This window comes from Chlamydotis macqueenii, chromosome 6 (assembly GCF_036417535.1).
Source record: "Chlamydotis macqueenii isolate bChlMac1 chromosome 6, bChlMac1.mat, whole genome shotgun sequence".
In the NCBI taxonomy this organism is placed as follows: domain Eukaryota; kingdom Metazoa; phylum Chordata; class Aves; order Otidiformes; family Otididae; genus Chlamydotis; species Chlamydotis macqueenii.
This window is the reverse complement of record NC_141561.1, coordinates 43,519,759-43,537,454: the sequence shown is the minus strand read 5'-3', so window position 1 is coordinate 43,537,454 and position 17,696 is coordinate 43,519,759.

Genomic DNA, 17,696 nt, shown 5'->3' with positions numbered 1-17,696 from the left:
ACTCGGCCGGTAAATGGGCCGACGGTATTTACAGACGCCGCAGGAAAAACACCAAAGTATGGGGTCGTTTGGTTGCAGAGGAAGCAATGGCAACAACGTGTGGTACATTCACCTGAAACCCCCTCAGTACAGCAGCTGGAACTCGCGGCAGTGTGCGCAGCGCTCCAGCAGTTCGCTGCCTGCCCGGTCAATACAGTGACAGATAGCCAATACTGCTTTTGCATGGCACAACTGTGTAAAGACTGCTGTGGGGCTCGCACCCCCACGGCGCTACGACTGTATCAGGCGCTGAGTGAACGTGCATGCCCCGTGTTTATCATGCACTGTAATAGTCACACCTCCTTACCTGGGTTTATAACAAAAGGAAACCGCAGAGCCCACAAAGCCTGCGCCATGGCCGTGGGAATCTCGTCCTTAGATCTCGCACGCGCCTCGCATGCTCAATTCCACCAGAGCGCAATTGCATTGCAAAATTTGTTCCATATTCCTTTAGCGCAAGCACGGCACATCATTCAAGAATGCGAGGCCTGCACGTCACTCCCCACTTTCCCTTCAGGAGTAAATCCCCGTGGCTTAAAACCGGGAGATCTCTGGCAAGGAGATGTCACGGAATACCCCATATTTGGTCGCTTTCGTTACCTTCATGTAGTGGTAGATACCTGCCGTGGAGCCATTTGGGCAACGGCCGAAACAGGGCAAACGGCAAGATGTTGGAGAAGGAGTTGCAGAAGGTCCAGAGGAGGGCCACAAAGATGATAAAAGGGCTGGAGCACCTCTCTTATGAGGACAGGCTGAGAGAGTTGGGGCTGTTCAGCCTGGAGAAGAGGAGGCTCCGGGGAGACCTGAGAGCGGTCTTCCAGTACCTCAAGGGGGCCTACAAGAAAGATGGGGAAAGGCTGTTCAGTAGGGCCTGTTGCGATAGGACAAGGAGTAATGGTTTTACAATAGAGGGGGGTAGATTTAGATTAGAAATTAGGAAAAAATTTTTTACAATGCGAGTTATAGAACACTGGAACAGGTTGCCCAGAGAGGTGGTGATGCCCCATCCCTGGAAACGTTCAAGGCCAGGCTGGATGAGACTCTGAGCAGCCTGATCTAGTCGGGGATGTCCCTGCTCCTTGCAGGGGGGTTGGACTAGAAGACCTTTGAAGGTCCCTTCCAACCCTAACCATTCTATGATTCTATGATTCTATGACATTGTGTTTGAGGCCTCCGCGCGGCATTCGCGGTACTGGGAGTTCCAGTAGAAGTAAAAACCGATAACGGCCCCAGCTACCGCAGTCAGACCTTTGCTGCATTTTTGGCCAGGTGGGGGATACGACACTCTTTCGGTATCCCAGGTAATAGCCAGGGACAAGCAACAGTAGCAAGAGCCCATCGAACACTCAAACAGCGTCTACAATGCCTTAAAGAGGGGGGAGGACTATAGAGGGAGGAGCGGTGTCCTCACGCAATGCTACATAGAGCACTGTCCTCGTTAAATCATCTGGAGGGACGCATTAAAGACCACTTTGGTGGCCCACAGCACCCTATAGGGATAGTGCGGGTAAGAGACCCCCTCTCAGGAATGTGGGACAAGAAGCCGGTGCCTTTGCTGGTAATGGGACGCGCTTATGGTTGCGTACAAACAGCATCAGGACCGAAACGGTATCCGGCCAGATGCATCCGGCCAGCTCTTGTGAATGCAACACCCAGCGACTAAGAAAACCTGTGAACGCATTTGTAAAAGCCCTAATAATGAAAGCCAAGAGTGTGTTTTGTCTTGACAGGTGAGCAGCCAACGCCTTCTGCTGGGACTGCCAGCAATCATGATCGTCCCAACAACAGCGACAAATTTCTGGGAGGAGTTTGCATCGTACACTCATGAGCATTAGGTTTGCCTGGCGCTGAAAAGCGTGGGAGCACCTTTCACCACTTGTGCCATCGGGGTACGCTTTAGCAACATCTCAGACCGACTAGGCAACGCAAGTCAATGGCTTACTTCACCACAGATACAAGTACGGAATATCAGAATGTCGGAGAGTGGAAATATGTCTGACCGGTACAGCAAAGACAAAAATGTCAAATGGTTCGCTAGCGTTTGGAAGATGAAAAACGAAAACTGCAATCATAACGACATATGTATATTCAAAGACTCGGATCGCTGGATTCAGAGGACTAAAGGCTGGATCGATAGGAGTGGATGGACTGATTATAGACAATTCAGTGGATTCGCTACGGCTGCCTTAATCCTCAGTGGGAAAGAGGTGCCAACAGGAGAAAACATCAGATGGCAGACCCTAGGGACGATGCGCCCAAAAGGTTCCACGGTGGGCTGGCTATGGTTCAACAGCACATAAGCGAAAACAACTCTCCCCATCAGTGAAGACGCCCGTTGGGAAGACATTGGCCCCAATGATTTAGAGTTTCTCGGCAGAATTGAGGGAATCTACAAAAACAGACGCTGTGCCACCATAATACAACTGACACTAACTAACGATCGGCCATTAAGACTGCCGGAAGGGATGTTCCTCATTTGTGGATCAGGCATGGTGTATCCGACCATTCCGCTGAGGCCTCGGGGCGGACCCTGCAGCAGCGGTTTCCTGGCCATAGCCCCAACAACCATAAGGGCGACCAAAAGCGCCGCAAGCAACAGAACAAGACGAGAAAGCATTCCATTAGACCCAACTTACAACGACCAGATAAGCCTGACCGGAACGACACAGATGGTCTTCGAGACATTCTTCACGTGGCCGCAAATTGTGCGTAACACGGGCAACCTGAAAAACTCAGCGTGCTGGGCTTTGAAAAATGCCAATCGCACGGCCAGTGCGGTGAGCGCGCTAGCGGATGTCCTGGAAGGGCACGGCGAGGCGCTCATGACTCTAAAACTAGCTATGGACTATACACTGTCCAGACTGGGTATCGGTTGTGAAGACACAACAGAAGAAATAAAAAGAGAATACTGCTGCCTGGACTTTGACAAGAACACCTCGACAGCCATCGAAAAGGTGCGGGAACAAGCAAAACAGATAGCAGAGTCAGGCAACAAAGCAAGAATCCAAAAAGACTGGGGGTGGTTCTCAGGGCTGTTCAGCCTGCCTGGGTGGTTGTCAAACGTAACATCTATGGGCTTGACGATTTTAGTAATCACCTTAACAGCAATGTGTTTACTGCCATTACTCTTAAAAATGCTGATGCGCGTGGTGGAAGGAGTCGCTAGTAAAGTAGCTATGACCACTTATGCTATGGCCAATTATCAACCGCTACAGCAGAAGGACCAAGCATAAAGAGGGGGGAAATACAGGATAGCAGAAGCGGGGCGGTAGGGAGGCGGAACTAAAAGGGGGAAAGCCAAACAGGGGCGAGAGGGGGCGGGTTAGGGAGGTCGTGGGTTTTTGGGGCGGTCGGGTGTACAGGTGGCACGCGGTATATAAGGCTGTGTGACGCAGCAATAAATCGGCATTCGGAGCTAGATGCAATGTGTCCGTCTCTGCGAGTCCCTGTTCTGGGAGGGCAGACGAGATGGGTCTGAGCCCTAGTATTCGGGACCTCCTGAGGAGAGGAGCCCAGAGAAGAACACTACGGGTATCAGATTGTCTCCACACAGGACACATCTCACTCCACAGCAAATGCTTTGGCATGACACTTACCCTGGCCTGCAAAGGAGAGCTCAGATGCAATGACCAATCCTGTACTCCCTGGGGGTTACAGCACACGAACCTCTGCTCTGCTGACACGCAAGGATTTGTTAATCTACCAGGGAACTGCACAGCCATGCTGGGACAAGGGGCACTGCCAGCACCCTGAAAAACCACCCTCTCTCCCGTTCTGAACTGTCTCTTGGCTTCTGCAGCATCAACTCGACGCGCACAGCACAGCCTGCACGACGCACACATCCTGACCAGCTGCCTTCACCAGCCAGGACCCTGAGAGCTCAGGCATCAGCCCCGTTGTCTGAAATGGTCCTGTGAACCTCCACCCAAGCCAAGCTGGATCAGCCTCCAGCTTCAGAACCTTCCCAGTGAAACAGTTCTGCCTGTTCATGCCCAGCTCTCACAAAGGCCTTTCAGCCTCTGGAAGAACAGAACCACGCATTGCATCCAAAGGTGCCAGACTGACGACAGGGAACCCACCGGAAGCAGAGGCAGGAATACCACCCCCCAGCCCCACCTTGGCTGCCTCCAGCCTCGCACCCAGTTCTCCAGCACACACACACTACTGGCTGCCAGGACAGGAAAAATCTTGGATGTACGGGATTACTGCTGTACTGCTACAGCACTGGCTGTAAGCCCCAGGTGTTACAGAGCACACTTTGGCTTCACCGAGTCCGTTCCCACCCTTCAGTCGGGGGGCAAGGCTGGACAACCTGGTACGAGCAATCTGCACCCTCCTGGAGCAGTCCAGCCTTGCTGTTTTCCCTAGGTGTACGCAGGAACCGCTCCCCAGAAAACCACCCACGGGTTTAAAACGCAAGGGGAGTCGCGGTGAGTCAGCTTTGCAGTCCCTTCCAGCTGGGCCAGCTGTTGCACTTCTCATCATAAGCCTTCACCGCATTTTATAGACAGAGCAAGGACAAATAATCTCACCCCTCATTGACAGGCTGAGCCAGGACATGCAAAAGGCCACGTGCAAGATGAGGAGGGCAACAGCAGCAGCAGCGAGGCAGGCAGCCTCTGTCCCCTCCACGTTTAACCCACAGCCTGGATGCAGTCACAAGGGCATCCCATGGGAAGAAAGGAAGAAGTTTTGGCAGTTTGTCTTTTGGGGAGCAAAGCTTGCTCCCTGTCCAGCTCTGCGGGGGAAGAAGGGGCTCCAGCTCCCAGGCCCTGACACGGAAAGCGCTGCCGCCCCCAGGTGCCTCTCAGGCAGCAGCAGAGCCCCCACTCTGCTCCACAGGCCACCTCACCCCTCAAATCCTCCCCCAGAAAAGCAGCTTGGTCGCAGGGGAAGGGATCCCACAGGACGGGAGCACAACCTGCTCCCAGGAGAGCTTTGTCAGGCCCGAGGTGGCCCTGGCCCAGGCGCAGCCCTGCCTCTCTCCCCCCTCTCACACAAGGGGTGCCTCCACACCGCTGCGTGGGACAGGGGGTGTCAGCCTTCCGCGAGCTCCCCCACAGCCCTGGGTCTCTGCCCGGCCGCGCTCCCCAGCCCCTCCTCCCGACCCTCAGCAGCCTGGGCTCAGCGGCACCGACGGCTGCCCTCCCTCTTTCAGAGGGGACAAGACGCAGCCACGTCAGCACGGGGGTGCTCACCAGCATCCCTCACCTTTCCCACGCCACGGGGACACCGAGGCACACTCACCCGCTTGATCCCAGCTCTCAGCCGGACTGTTGCCCTCGTTCCCGTAGCAACAAGGGCATCCCAACACCGCCATGGCGACAGCAGGGACACAGAGGGGAGGAGGCGGCTTCGGAACACCATGGCGGACAAGGAGGCAGAGGGGACGGGGACGCTAGCGCCCACCCACTCCCGCAGGAGCAGCGCACGCCATCAGCAGGGATCTCTGACCCGCTCCTTGCTGCCCCGGCGCCACAGAAACCAGCCGCTCTTCCCTCCTTTGCTGGGGCACGCACACCAGAGCGCCTGGCTAGCAGGGCCTCATCTCACAGCAGCAACAGCAGCTCAGGGAAAGCACACAATGGCCACTGCAGGCATCTCTGACATTGCCGCCAGCACAGCCTCCCCGCTCCAGCACAGCCACATCCCTCGGGGTGTTACCCTGAAACACAGCAGCGGCCAGAGAAACTCATGGCAGCACCCAAAGGCTTCCTCCCAGCTCTATCACCTGTGCCAGGGCTCAGACCAAGCCAGCTAGCCTGCAGGACTGACCGTGAGCAGAGCCACACACCACCTGCAAACACCCACTCTGGCCCAATATGCCAAAAGCCAAGTCCCACACAGCCCACAGAGGTGCCAGCGCTGCCCTCAGAAGGGGCCAGCTGCTCTTCTCTCCGGCACGCTTGGTGATAACTTGGACCCTGCTTCAGCCCGCTGCCCTGCTCTGCTGGCACCTCGCACCTCCCAGCCTGCCCGTGGCAGGGCTCTGGGCACAGGCTGACACCCACGCGCACAGCCCAGCACAGCCGGCCCTGTCGCTCTCACGAAGCACCCCGAGAAGCACAGCCTGACACACACAGCTCTCCACTCTCTCCTGAACCCAGGCTCCCCCTGACTCCCTCACCCAGGAGCTCCACACGGCCTCCGCGCTCCATCGCTCTGCGCACCGGGGCTCCCTTCAAACGGATGCGTTTCACCCGAGTGCCCCTGCCCAGGGCTCTTGGGCAGGCTCTGGCACGGGGCTCAAGGGAGGTCAGTGCCTGCTGACTGTGGCTCAGATCCCTCATCTTCATCTCACGGCCAGAGATGCTTCTGCAGCTAAGGAAACAGAACTGCTTGGCTGGCCGTCACGAGCACAGCGGGAAACTCCAGTTGCATAAGATGGCAAACCAGAGCACTTCCAAACCAGGTCTCTGCAGATTAACTTCTGCTTCACAGGGAGCATCGCCGCTATTTCAGTAAGACTCCGTCCACGACACTGCAAACCCTGAGCCCTGGGCAAATCCCACGGGACGTCCAAGCGGCAAATACTTAAAAGCAGCGTGTCGGCTATTCATCTTCCCCACGTTTCCTCTCAGACAAAAAGGCCTTGCCTCAAGAACTGGCCCTGAGAAGCACCGCAGTCATTAACGCGCTTCCCCTGGGAGCGTGTGCACTGCGATCCTGAGCACGGCCTGAGCTCATCCTCCGCCCACCATCCTTTCAGCTCAGAGTCAGATGTTACCTGTGGGCCAATCCGTTTTTCCTTCTCTTCCCTACGCTGCTGCAGAGATGAGCCAGACACAGGGAAACACAGGGCTCCCAGGTCGGGTCAGCAGGGCAAGATATGACCTGCAGTTCTTCCCAGCCACTGCTTTCCGTCCGTCAGCCTCAGAGCAGCAGACAAAGGACAGCGCCTTCAGCCCCGTTTCACCAGGCAGACATTGCCATCTGGATACCACGGCCTGGTTATTTCCCTGCATGTTCTCATCCAGATGAAGACCCCTCAAGACCTGACAGAGGTTGCAGCAGCTTGAGGCAGGTCAGTCTTTCTGGCCGGGAGCTACATTAGCAGCAGAGAGAAGCACCTTCACCTCTTCTCTTCACGGCAGCAGTATTCCCCTGGGAACTCCTCCTGGCTCATGACATGGGGCAGGGTCACACAGCCAAAGGATCTGTAGGCACAAGGCAGGGCTTCACACAAGGGCAGTTGGGCCAGGACCTGGAGAATTCAGATGGCTCAACAGCACAAATCCAGGCCCAGAGGGGCCCTTCGGGGCCCACGAGCTTGGCAGAAGCGGCCGTTTCAGCCACAGGCACAGCTCTGTGTCCCCACAGACGCCGTGGCTGGCACTGCCCACACGCCAGCGCTCTCATTTCAAGGGACCCCACCTCCCTGGGGCTGAAGCAGCAGCAGCGGCCTCTGGCCTGGTCTGACGCCAACCGACGGCGCTGCAGACGGAAAGGCTGGGGACGGATGGGCACACTGTGCGCTGCAGAGCACTGCGCCCAGCTGTTCTTGCAGGAGCACAGGCCAGCGGGTGAATTTGGCCTCAGCGCGCAAGAAATCCTCTTTCTTCTGCCGGCCAGGCCGCTGCGCTGCACAGCTCGGCCTCCATCTGATTGGCGGCCCGGGCTGTCACTCTCTGCAGGCACAGTGCCCGCCCTGCCCCGGGGCGATGCTTCCTGGGATTGGCTCTTTGCTCACTGTCAATCACGTGACTTGGCCCCGCCTACTCAAATGGCACTGGCTGTCCTGGGCCCACTGGCGCCCCCCTGACTTCTGGGCGGGCGTTGCCAGGCAACGGGCTGGGCCTCCCGCGTTTAGGCCCTCAGGATGGAATTTGGGCCCCCAGAAAAGGCCGGGGGTCAGAGCAGACGGGTTGGGACCCGAATAGTGAGGATTTTGGCCCTAAAAGTGGGGCGGTGGGCACTGACAGGATGGGCTGGTGCTACAAATGGCGCTTTGGGCCCTGAAAACGAGGGGAACCTCTTGGTTCCGACCCGAGCTGGCTTTGGTGCCCAATGGCTCTGCGCCGTGCACCACCCAGAGCCCTCAGCTGCTCCTCTGGGACACGCCTGTCAGCCCCGCCACCAGCTTTCCTGCCCTCCTTTTGACACCGCGGGTATGGGACAGCGAAATAAATTGCTGTGGGTAATGAAAGACACATTGTCCCTTAAAAATGAGACTTTCCAGATCCGACTCGGGGAGGCTGTGCCAGCCCAGAGCACACAGGAGGTGCCCACCTCTGTGCACGGGGACAAACTTGGCAGGATGCGAGTGCTTTTTCGTGCTGTGGGCTGTCTCAGGAGGGGGCAGGTTGCCTAACGCGCCTCTCCCCTTCCTCCCCTCCGGGTTCTTGTGCTCCAGTGGGGCAACGGGGGCTTTACTGCATGGACACCCCGGGTCAGCGTGACGCGCGGATCAAACTCTACAACTCGGAGTGAGTTACAAAGCAGGCATGTTTATTCGGCGCCGGGTGCGTGGGGGATCGCTCCTCCAAAAGCACGCACACCGACAGCACATTTTATCCAAAATTTATCTGGTGCAGGTACACACATCCATAGGATTGCACAATACAGACATACATGTGCCTGAGCGAGGCGGGGCTATTAAAAAACCACTTGCGTTAGCATTTCAGAGCTGTCTCTGGTGGTCGTTCCCTTCTCCAGGGGTCTGATCTTCCTGGAGATGAGCTTCAGTCGTTCACCCACGCTCTCCTTTCACTGGGGCATTTCAGCAGTTTCCGACTTCTGACCGAATCTGAACTGACATTCTGTCCTTTGCTAGACATATCAGTCCTTGACAAATACCAGTTTCTTGACAAATTCCAGTCCCTGACAAGCTGAAGTGAGTTTCAAGGCAAACAGGATTGCTAGGCATTGTCTAGCAGTCTCCTAAATCAAGCGATATTTCGCAGGCAGTCAGTCTCCTAAATCAAGCGATATTTCGCAGTCAGTCAGTCTCCCAAATCAAGCGATATTTCGCAGTCAGTCTCCTAAATCAAGCGATATTTCGCAGGCAGGCAGTCTCCCAAATCAAGCGATATTTCGCAGTCAGTCTCCCAAATCAAGCGATATTTCGCAGTCAGTCTCCTAAATCAAGCGATATTTCGCAGTCAGTCAGTCTCCCAAATCAAGCGATATTTCGCAGTCAGTCTCCTAAATCAAGCGATATTTCGCAGACAGGCAGTCTCCCAAATCAAGCGATATTTCGCAGTCAGTCTCCCAAATCAAGCGATATTTCGCAGGCAGTCTCCTAAATCAAGCGATATTTCGCAGGCAGTCTCCCAAATCAAGCGATATTTCACAGTCAGTCTCCCAAATCAAGCGATATTTCGCAGTCAGTCTCCTAAATCAAGCGATATTTCGCAGTCAATCTCCTAAATCAAGCGATATTTCGCAGGCAGTCTCCTAAATCAAGCGATATTTCGCAGGCAGTCTCCCAAATCAAGCGATATTTCGCAGTCAGTCTCCCAAATCAAGCGCTATTTCGCAGTCGGTCTCCCAAATCAAGCGCTATTTCGCAGGCAGTCAGTTCCCTGTGCCCGCCCCGGGCACCCTCCTGCGGCCAGAAGGAAGGACGGAGCCCTCGCTCTCCCCAGGGGGGCCGACCACGGCCCCTCCCTTCTGTCCCGGGGGCTCCCCAGCGCTGCCAGGCCCCGCGGGGCTGCAGGGCCCAGCGCAGGCCGAGGCGCCAGGGCCTCCTGGGGCTCAGGGCAGCTTCAGGCGTCTCTGGAGCGCAGGCGCAGCTGCCCCCGGGCTCCTGCAGATGCACTTGTTTGCCTATTTGAGGGGAGGGCCCGGGGCTCTCAGGGAGGGAGCGTGGCCGAGGATGCGGCTCTCGCCGCGGGGAGCCAGGGGGTACAAAACCCAAACGCCCGCTCAGGCTGGGAGGCCCACAGGAAAGGTGGGAACAGCCCGGAGAGCTGGGCCGCCTGCCGGGGCGGGGCGTGCCGGCGGCACCAATCACGGCTGGCGGGAGAGCAGCACGCGCACGATTGATAAGCTGCCTGACCCATCACTTGATGGGAGGGGCAAGGGGCACATCCCACGCAGCCAATCAGAGGACGCAGCGCCTCAGGTGAAGGGCGGGCACTGCAGCCCAGCAGCCTGACCCCCCCGGGGGCCAATCAGAGGCAGCATCCACACAGGCAGGCCCAAACCAGGGCAGAGTGACAGCCAAGGATCCAATCAGAGCAAGACGAGGGCAGAGTGACAGACCTAGGCAACAATCAGAGCCAGAAAAGAGAAGAGTGACAGCCCAGCAAACCAATGAGAGGCAGAGGAGGGCAGAGTGACAGCCCAGCAGACCAATCAGAGCCAGCTAAGGGCAGAATGACAGCCCCCGGTACCAATCAGAGGCAGATGCGCGCAGAGTGACAGCCTAGGGCACCAATCAGAGCCGGCACCCCCGCAGGTGCAGGCCCCGGGCTGTAGCCGCCCGCTCCCCGACGGTGGCTGCGTGCCCCAGGCCGGCGCTGGCTCCTCAGATCCCCGCGGCCAGGGCGGCTCTGGGCGGAGCCTGGGCTGTGGCGGCGGCGCCAGGCCCGGCTGTGGGTGCTGCTGCGCGGTGCCCGGCCCGGGGAGGGCTGCTCGTGTTGGGGGGGCTGCCTGCTCTGGCCAGGGGGGCGCAGCTCGGGCTGCTGATGGCTCAGGCCCACGTTTGGGCACGCGCCACGGGCTCTCTCCTCGCCCGCAGCGTCCGAAACCAGGACAGCGAGTGTGTCCGTGGGTTCCAGAGGGGACAGCCAGGACAGCCGCTGCTCCTTGGGCTGGATGCTGGGACAGCGGGGTTTGCTGCAGCGGGGCTGGAGCAGAAGGTACCGGCTTCTGGTGGCTTCCCCAGGGTGACCCTGACTCACCAGTGCGCTCAGTCAGTGCAGCAGAGCTCAGAAGCGGTTTGGCTCTGAGCGCGTGTCGCGGCTGAGACTGCCTATTTACGTTTCAGCCGCTGCCTTGACTCATCCCGTCGCTCTGTGCGGCTGTGAAGTGACCTGAACGGCTTCCTGAAGGAAAGAGTGGCAGCAGCGGTCTCCGCAGCGTGAGGGGAAAGAATGAAGCAGCAGTTAGCAATTCCTAGAGTGCGATGAAGCTTAAAATGAATAACGACTGGCCTGGCCTGGTGGCCTGGCGCTGGAGTGAAGCAGTCCTTGGAAATCTACAGCTCTGAAGCTGAATTCCTGTCATTTCCTTTAGGCACCGCCTGCGCTTACAGCCCACTTGTAGATTTGTGTTGTCCCCCGGAAAGTGCAGGAGGTTTTGAGGACCCCACTACTGGGCCTTTTCACAGCAGAGATTAAACTGAAGCTGGGCTGAAGATGTTTGAAATGGCCCGGACACAGCGTTTGGTTTGTTGAGCTGTTAACGCGGGTGCAGCAGGCGGTATGAATGGATGCACAGACACCTCCTTGCTGCAGGGTGAGCACCTCAAGTCCCAGAGGGGTCGGTCCTACTCTCAGGGCTACAGAAGAATTTTCCTGCTGCAAGGCTCAAGTGGCATCTGCTGTGCAATGGTCTGTGGTTCCATGGGAGCGGAAGATTTTTAAGAGCTCTTTCTAGTTTCCTTACCCCAAGTCTGGGCATTAAGGTTCTGACCAAGCGTCTGCATGCGGACCTACGGGGTTTCCTCCTAGGCTGGGGGCAGAAGTGGAGGGTCAGAGCTACTCGTGCGGCAGGGACTGCGTTAAGCCCCTCCCCTCCTGTTGCAGGAATGGCCGCAGACAGAGGTGCTAGGAAACAAACATCCAACCTGTAACGAGTTAAGAAAGAAGCAGAGGTCTGGGAGAGGGCTGGGGCTGAAGTGGGTGAGTGCAGGTGACGTGTTGTGGGGCATTCGTGCTCCTCTCATTCTCTGTCCAGGTACCAGCAGCGGTCAGGGGGGCGTGGGGCACCTTTCCCCCCGGCAGCCCCCCCGGGTTCTGGCTGGCTTGTTGGGCACGTTGTTGCCATCCACTGCTTTTTGCTTGTTGCTGCCCGCTTGCTGCCTGCTGCTCCTTGCCTCCACCCCGTCCTTGTCTGGCTTCCCCTCCCACGGGGCTTCCGAGCGTTTTCCCACGTGGCACAGCCTCCTCTGCTTGGGTGAGCTGTTGTCCCACGGGGAGGTCTCTTGTGGCTTGGAGCCGCTGGCTGGCGCGGGGCGCTTGGCCTTCTTGCCGCCCGCCTCTCCTGCTGTGGGTGCCAGCTGGCAGGAGATGCTGGCCGGCAGCAGCGGCAAGCGAATTTGGGGCTTCCTCCGCAGCGCCTCCTCCAGCAGCTGGACCAGGCATGGCGGGTGATGCTGGGAGGAGCCGGGGGGCTGGGCAGGGGACTCAGCAGTGGGATGCGCAGGGGGCTTAGATGGGGACCCTCTGAAAGGTACTTCAGAGGAGCCTTCCGGGGACTGTCCCCAGCACTGTCCTCTGAAGTCTCGGCGGAAATCTCTGGAGACCTCTCTGGAGAGCTCTCCGCAGAAGTCTCTGGCCAGCTCTCCCGGGAAGTCTCCCAGGGGCTCAGTGGCAGCCAGCTGGGAAGGTCTGCCGCCAGCCCGCCCTGCTTCCCCTCAGGGTCCTGCGAGGGGGAGGCCGCCACTCCCCAGAAGGGGTCGGTATCCCCCAGCATGGCTTTCGCCAGGCGGTCCCTGGGGCAGCCCCCCTCCAGCCTGGACTCCAAGAAGTCAGGGACTTGGTTGAAGGAGGTGCTGCTGGCCGGGCTGCCGGAGACATCGGGGAAGGTGGTTTTGCTGTCTGTCAGTGTCGCCTCCCGATCGGCAACACGGCTTAGGCGCCCGTCCATCTGCACACCTCCCTATGCAGGGACACAAGAGACGGACACATGGTGTCTAGCTCTGAATGCCAATTTACTGCTGCGTCACAAAGCCTTATATACCCCCCCGCTACTCGTACACCCGACCGCCCCCTGACCCTGTGATCCCTAGGTCCGCCCCCTGGTGCTCGCAGGCACCTCCCACCCGCCTGGCCCTGTATCCCGCATCTCCCCCCTCTTTATGCCCTGCGGTGTACCCCCATTACCGTTTCATAATCTCTACATTCTTGTTGCTAGTTCCCTAATTGAGCAAATTGCCTTTATTAGAGCTGCTTGTATGTGAGAGTTATCTCGGGTTTTTGTGCCTCTGACTCTTCACGCTCTTTATTTGTGTCAACATCTACCGGAAGCATCATAGAATGAATGCCTACAACGTGTTTGTGGATCATACCTTCCAGGAATCGGAGAAGCATAGGCAAAAGGCAAATAGTGAGGAGGCCAATGATAACCCACGTCAGTATGGTATCAATGAGTCCTGTGAGCCAGGTCCAGCTCCAAGAGAATCCATTTAGGTACCTAATTTTTTGTGAGGTATCGCCCAGTTCCTGGCCCATTGCCGTAGCACGAGCTAAGAGATTTTCGACTGTGCCGTTAGCGCGAACACAGCAGTAGGAAGCCAGGGCTGGCGGCAGCGATGCAGAGCAACCAGAGCCCAATGCAGTAAGAGCATAATCAATAGCCTGTGTATGTGCATCTTTCCAGATTTGCAACGCTGTCGTGAGCACATCAATAACTTCTTTCGTACGGTTTGCGTTCTTTGCCACAATGCAGGCAAGGCTATCAACATTATTGGCGGTCCAGGCCGAAAGGAGAGGAGGCAGAAACATGGAGAGGAAAATACGGAGGCCGGACTTCGGCAGGTTGACGCGCTCTTGGCAGTCTGCCGCGATGCTTGTTGTCTGTGTTGTAATCTCTCGCTTTTTTTCTGGCCGCCGTACGCTCGTCAGGCCAACGTAACAGCCCAAGAGAACAGAGGTCGTAGGTTGTGTTCTTCGCTATCGTCTTCCAGCCAGTGCCGTTTGCACAGAATAGCCACCATGGCTCTGGGAGGCGGATGTTCTGTGGGGGTTGGTACCCAGGCACAAGCATAGAAGTCTCCACCTCACTGCCTTTGCTAGAGCTTTTCATCGGAAAAGACCATCTATGCACGCCGTCTGTCAGTAAAAAGTCCATAGGGCACTTCGACAGACCAGGCGGTCCTATCCAGAGCCATGGTACCGAGCGATTCTGGAGCATGCCTTCCGTGATCCAAGGTGGTTGGAGCTCCGCGGCTGAAATGGGAGTAGCGTTCCTTAGCAGCTCAAAGGTGCCGCACAGATAACAGCCGCCCATGACACGTTTTTCTGACCTGGTCCATTTGCTGGCTGTACTGTTTACGTCACTGTGAAGTGTGATGTTGAAGCTGTTTGAATTTTCCCAGAGGACCGTGGCATTCCAGTTCGTTGAGAAATTGACCTGAACGTCCACCGTTGTGAAATTGTATTTGCAGTTCCAGAGGTTGACTGCTTTGGATATGTCAGCCAATGTGCATTTCTTGTAGCTGGCATCGCCTTCGATGCAGGTGCCATTAGGGGACGTGCGGAAACCTACTGCACAGGTGATGATTGGGTCAGCCAGGCCATGCATCAGAATACAGATGTCCGAGTGCCATTGCTCGGCATACCTCTGCCAATAACCCGCTTCCAGATCCCCACCACTTAAGAGCAGGAGTGGTATCATCTGAAACGACAGGAATATATGTTAGTAGCAAACAGCCTTGTTCATTATGAGTGGCTGTCGTGGTTTTGTTTAGGGAGGGGGGCCTAAGGTGGCAGCTTCTGTAGGAAACTGCTAGAAGTCGCTCCCCTTTGTTCAGTGGACTCAGCCGGGCCTAGGGCAGACCCGCTGCTGGCCAAGGCCGAGCCGATTGGTAGCAGAATGTTCCCTGATAACGCCTCTGCGATAACGTATTTAAGTAGGGGAAAACAGAAGAAAAAGGGAGAAGAGAAGATGTGAAGAAGCTGAGCGGGGGGCAGAGAGGGGGAGGCGCGAGCCTTGTGGGCCTTGCAGGCCTCACCCTCTGGCCTCCCGCCAGGCAGCCGACTGGGCCCAACTCGGCCTGGCCTGGGTGCAAGAAGTGGAGAGGAGATGAGAAGTGAATAAGATGTAAAAAGATCCTGAGAGGCGTCTGCCAGCCTGTTGTGAGGAACGGCTGCAGACACCAAGGTCAGTTCAGAAGGAGGGGGAGGAGTAACGCCTCTCCTGGCCAAGATTCCCCTGCAGCCTGTGGTGACGACTATGGTGGAGCAGGTTGTCCCTCTGCAGCCCATGGAGGTCCACGGAGGAGCAGAGATCCACTTGGAGCCCATGAAGGACCCTATACCGGGGGAGGTGGATGCCTGAAGGTGGCTGTGGTCCATGAAGGGCCTGCTGGGACAGCCGTTCTGGAGAGACTGCACCCCGTGGAAGAGATGACCCACGCCGGAGCAGTTTCACAAAGGACTGTGGCCCGTGGGAGGGACCCCACAACGGAGCAGGGGAGGAATGTGAGGAGTTCTTCCCCCGACCATGAAGCAGTGGCGTAAAACAACGTGTGATGAACTGACCGCAACCCCCATTCCCTCTTCTCCCCTATGCTGCTCGCGCGGGGGGGGGTGGGGGCGAAGGTAGTAGAGATAATGTTAAGCTTGGGAAGAGGGAGGGGTGGAGGGAGGTTATCTTGTTCTCTGTCTCATTATCCTGCTGTTTGTAGTAATAAATGAATAGTTTTCCCCAAGTTGAGTCTGTTTTGCCCGTAACGGTAAGTTTAATGATTTCTCCCAGTCCTTATCTCAAACCTCGAGCCGTTTTTCTTATATCATCTCTCCCTGTTCTCTCGGAGGGTGGGGGGAGTGAGAGAGAAACTGCGTAGTCTGGTCCCACTCGGGGCTGAACTACGACAGTGGCGGTCACCCAGTGCCGGCTTAACCCATCGAGCAGGATACCACCGTGGCCCCGCAGGGGTCTGCACACAGGCATATCCTCGTCCTAGGACCAGCAGGGGAACAGGGTCTGTGGTCCACGACCCGTCCTCTTTGAGGACAAAGACCATGCCCATGGGAGCCCTCTCCGTCAACTGATGGTCTTGGGCACGGCGTTCTAGTTGACTGAGACTGTACAGGGCACGTAGCAGTACCGCATGGGGACAAAGTTCAGGTCCCGTCAGGTTTCCCCCCTCTTTAAGAGCCCGTAGCCGTGTCTTCAGGGTCTGATGTGCCCGCTCAACATAGGCCTGACCCGTGCTGTTTCCAGGAATGCCCAAACACGTGCCGGATTCCCCATGCAGTGCTCCAGTTCTCAAAGGTGGCACTGCGGTACCCGGGCTCATTATCCATTTTCAGTTCTTGTGGTGCTCCCAGAACCGCGATGGCCATGCGAAGAGCCTTTACACAAAGATGCGCTGTTTGCCCTGTCAAGGCGGACGCCCATATCACTCCACTGCAAGTGTCTACTGCTACATGCAGATGGCGAAAGCGGCCAAATTCTGGGTAATCTGTGACGTCCATCTGCCATATCTCATTGGGGTGTAATCCTCTTGGGTTAACTGCCGGGGCAAATGCCGGTGCCGTACGGCATCCTGGGCATGCCTGTACTATTTCCCGGGCAGCAGGCAGGGGGAGGCCAAACATGCGGTGTAAAGCAAGGGCCGACTGGTGGAACTGAGCATGCGACTGCTTGGCTACCTGCAAGTCACAAAGGGCCACATAACAGACTGCATCGGCCTGAGCATTCCCTGCTGTAATGTAACCTGGGAGTTGGGTGTGGCTGTTGACATGCATAATAAAGACAGGATGTCGCCGGCGTGACAAGGCATTGTATAGCAGTACTGCCGTCTGTGTTCGGGGTTCAGTGCAGGAACAACAGAGACGAGCAGAGCGAAGACAATACTGGCTATCGGTAACAAGGTTAAGGGGTTCATCCTGAAAAGCCTCCAAAGCTAAGCATACTGCTTTTAGCTCAAGCTGCTGCAATGAACAGGAAGGGTCTTCTTGTACCACAGATCTCCACTTGCCGCGGTCGAGCCAGGTAACAGCATAGCGTGCTGTTTTCCCTGCAGCGTCAGTGAACGCCGTGCGGCCTGCCACCGGTTGGTCTAAGACAGGCAGTATGGGCATCACCGTCGCCAGGGAGAACAGGTCTGCATAAGGTGTGCGTGGTGAGGCAGCGAAGCAGCCCTGATATCCCGCAAGAGCGGTTTGCACAGGCAAGGAGTATCGCAGCATGCTGTCTAAGGAGATCGGGTCTACCTCTACGGTGATTCGTTGAGGCTCTGACCCTGCAACAGCAAGCACCCGATCCCTAGCCCAGCGAAGCGCTAAGGCAAGTAGCGTATCCCACTGAGGCAAAGCAACTTTAGGTGCAGCGACATAGCCAAACAACAATGCGGCTTGAACCTCCCCCTGATGCAGCTCAATGACAGCTCCCGCCGCCTGTAGTAGGAGATGCGCTGGGATGCCCCGTGTGGCATCCCGCCACCGTAAGGCACTGCGTTGTAGGCGTTCAAAGAAAACAGCTAACAACTGTCGGTGTTTTGCTGTCAGTCTTCGTGGAGCTGCCAGATCCGTGTCACCTTTTAGGAGATCTGTCAATTCACGCATTTCCTGCGGACTTAAGGGAGCAAACTGCCGCAACCACTGTATACCGCCCACCAGTGTTTGTAGCTGATGGAGGGAGGTCACAGTCGTTGTAGGTACTAAGAGCTTTTGTGGTTTTACTATGCGGGGAGAGAGCTCAGTACCCAAATATTTAAACGGTGGCACTGTCTGCGTCTTTTCTTCTCCTATTGCAAGGCCAAAACGGGCCAAAACCTGTCTGATTGTGGTCAACAGGGCCGGAGGCAGACAGGCACTTGC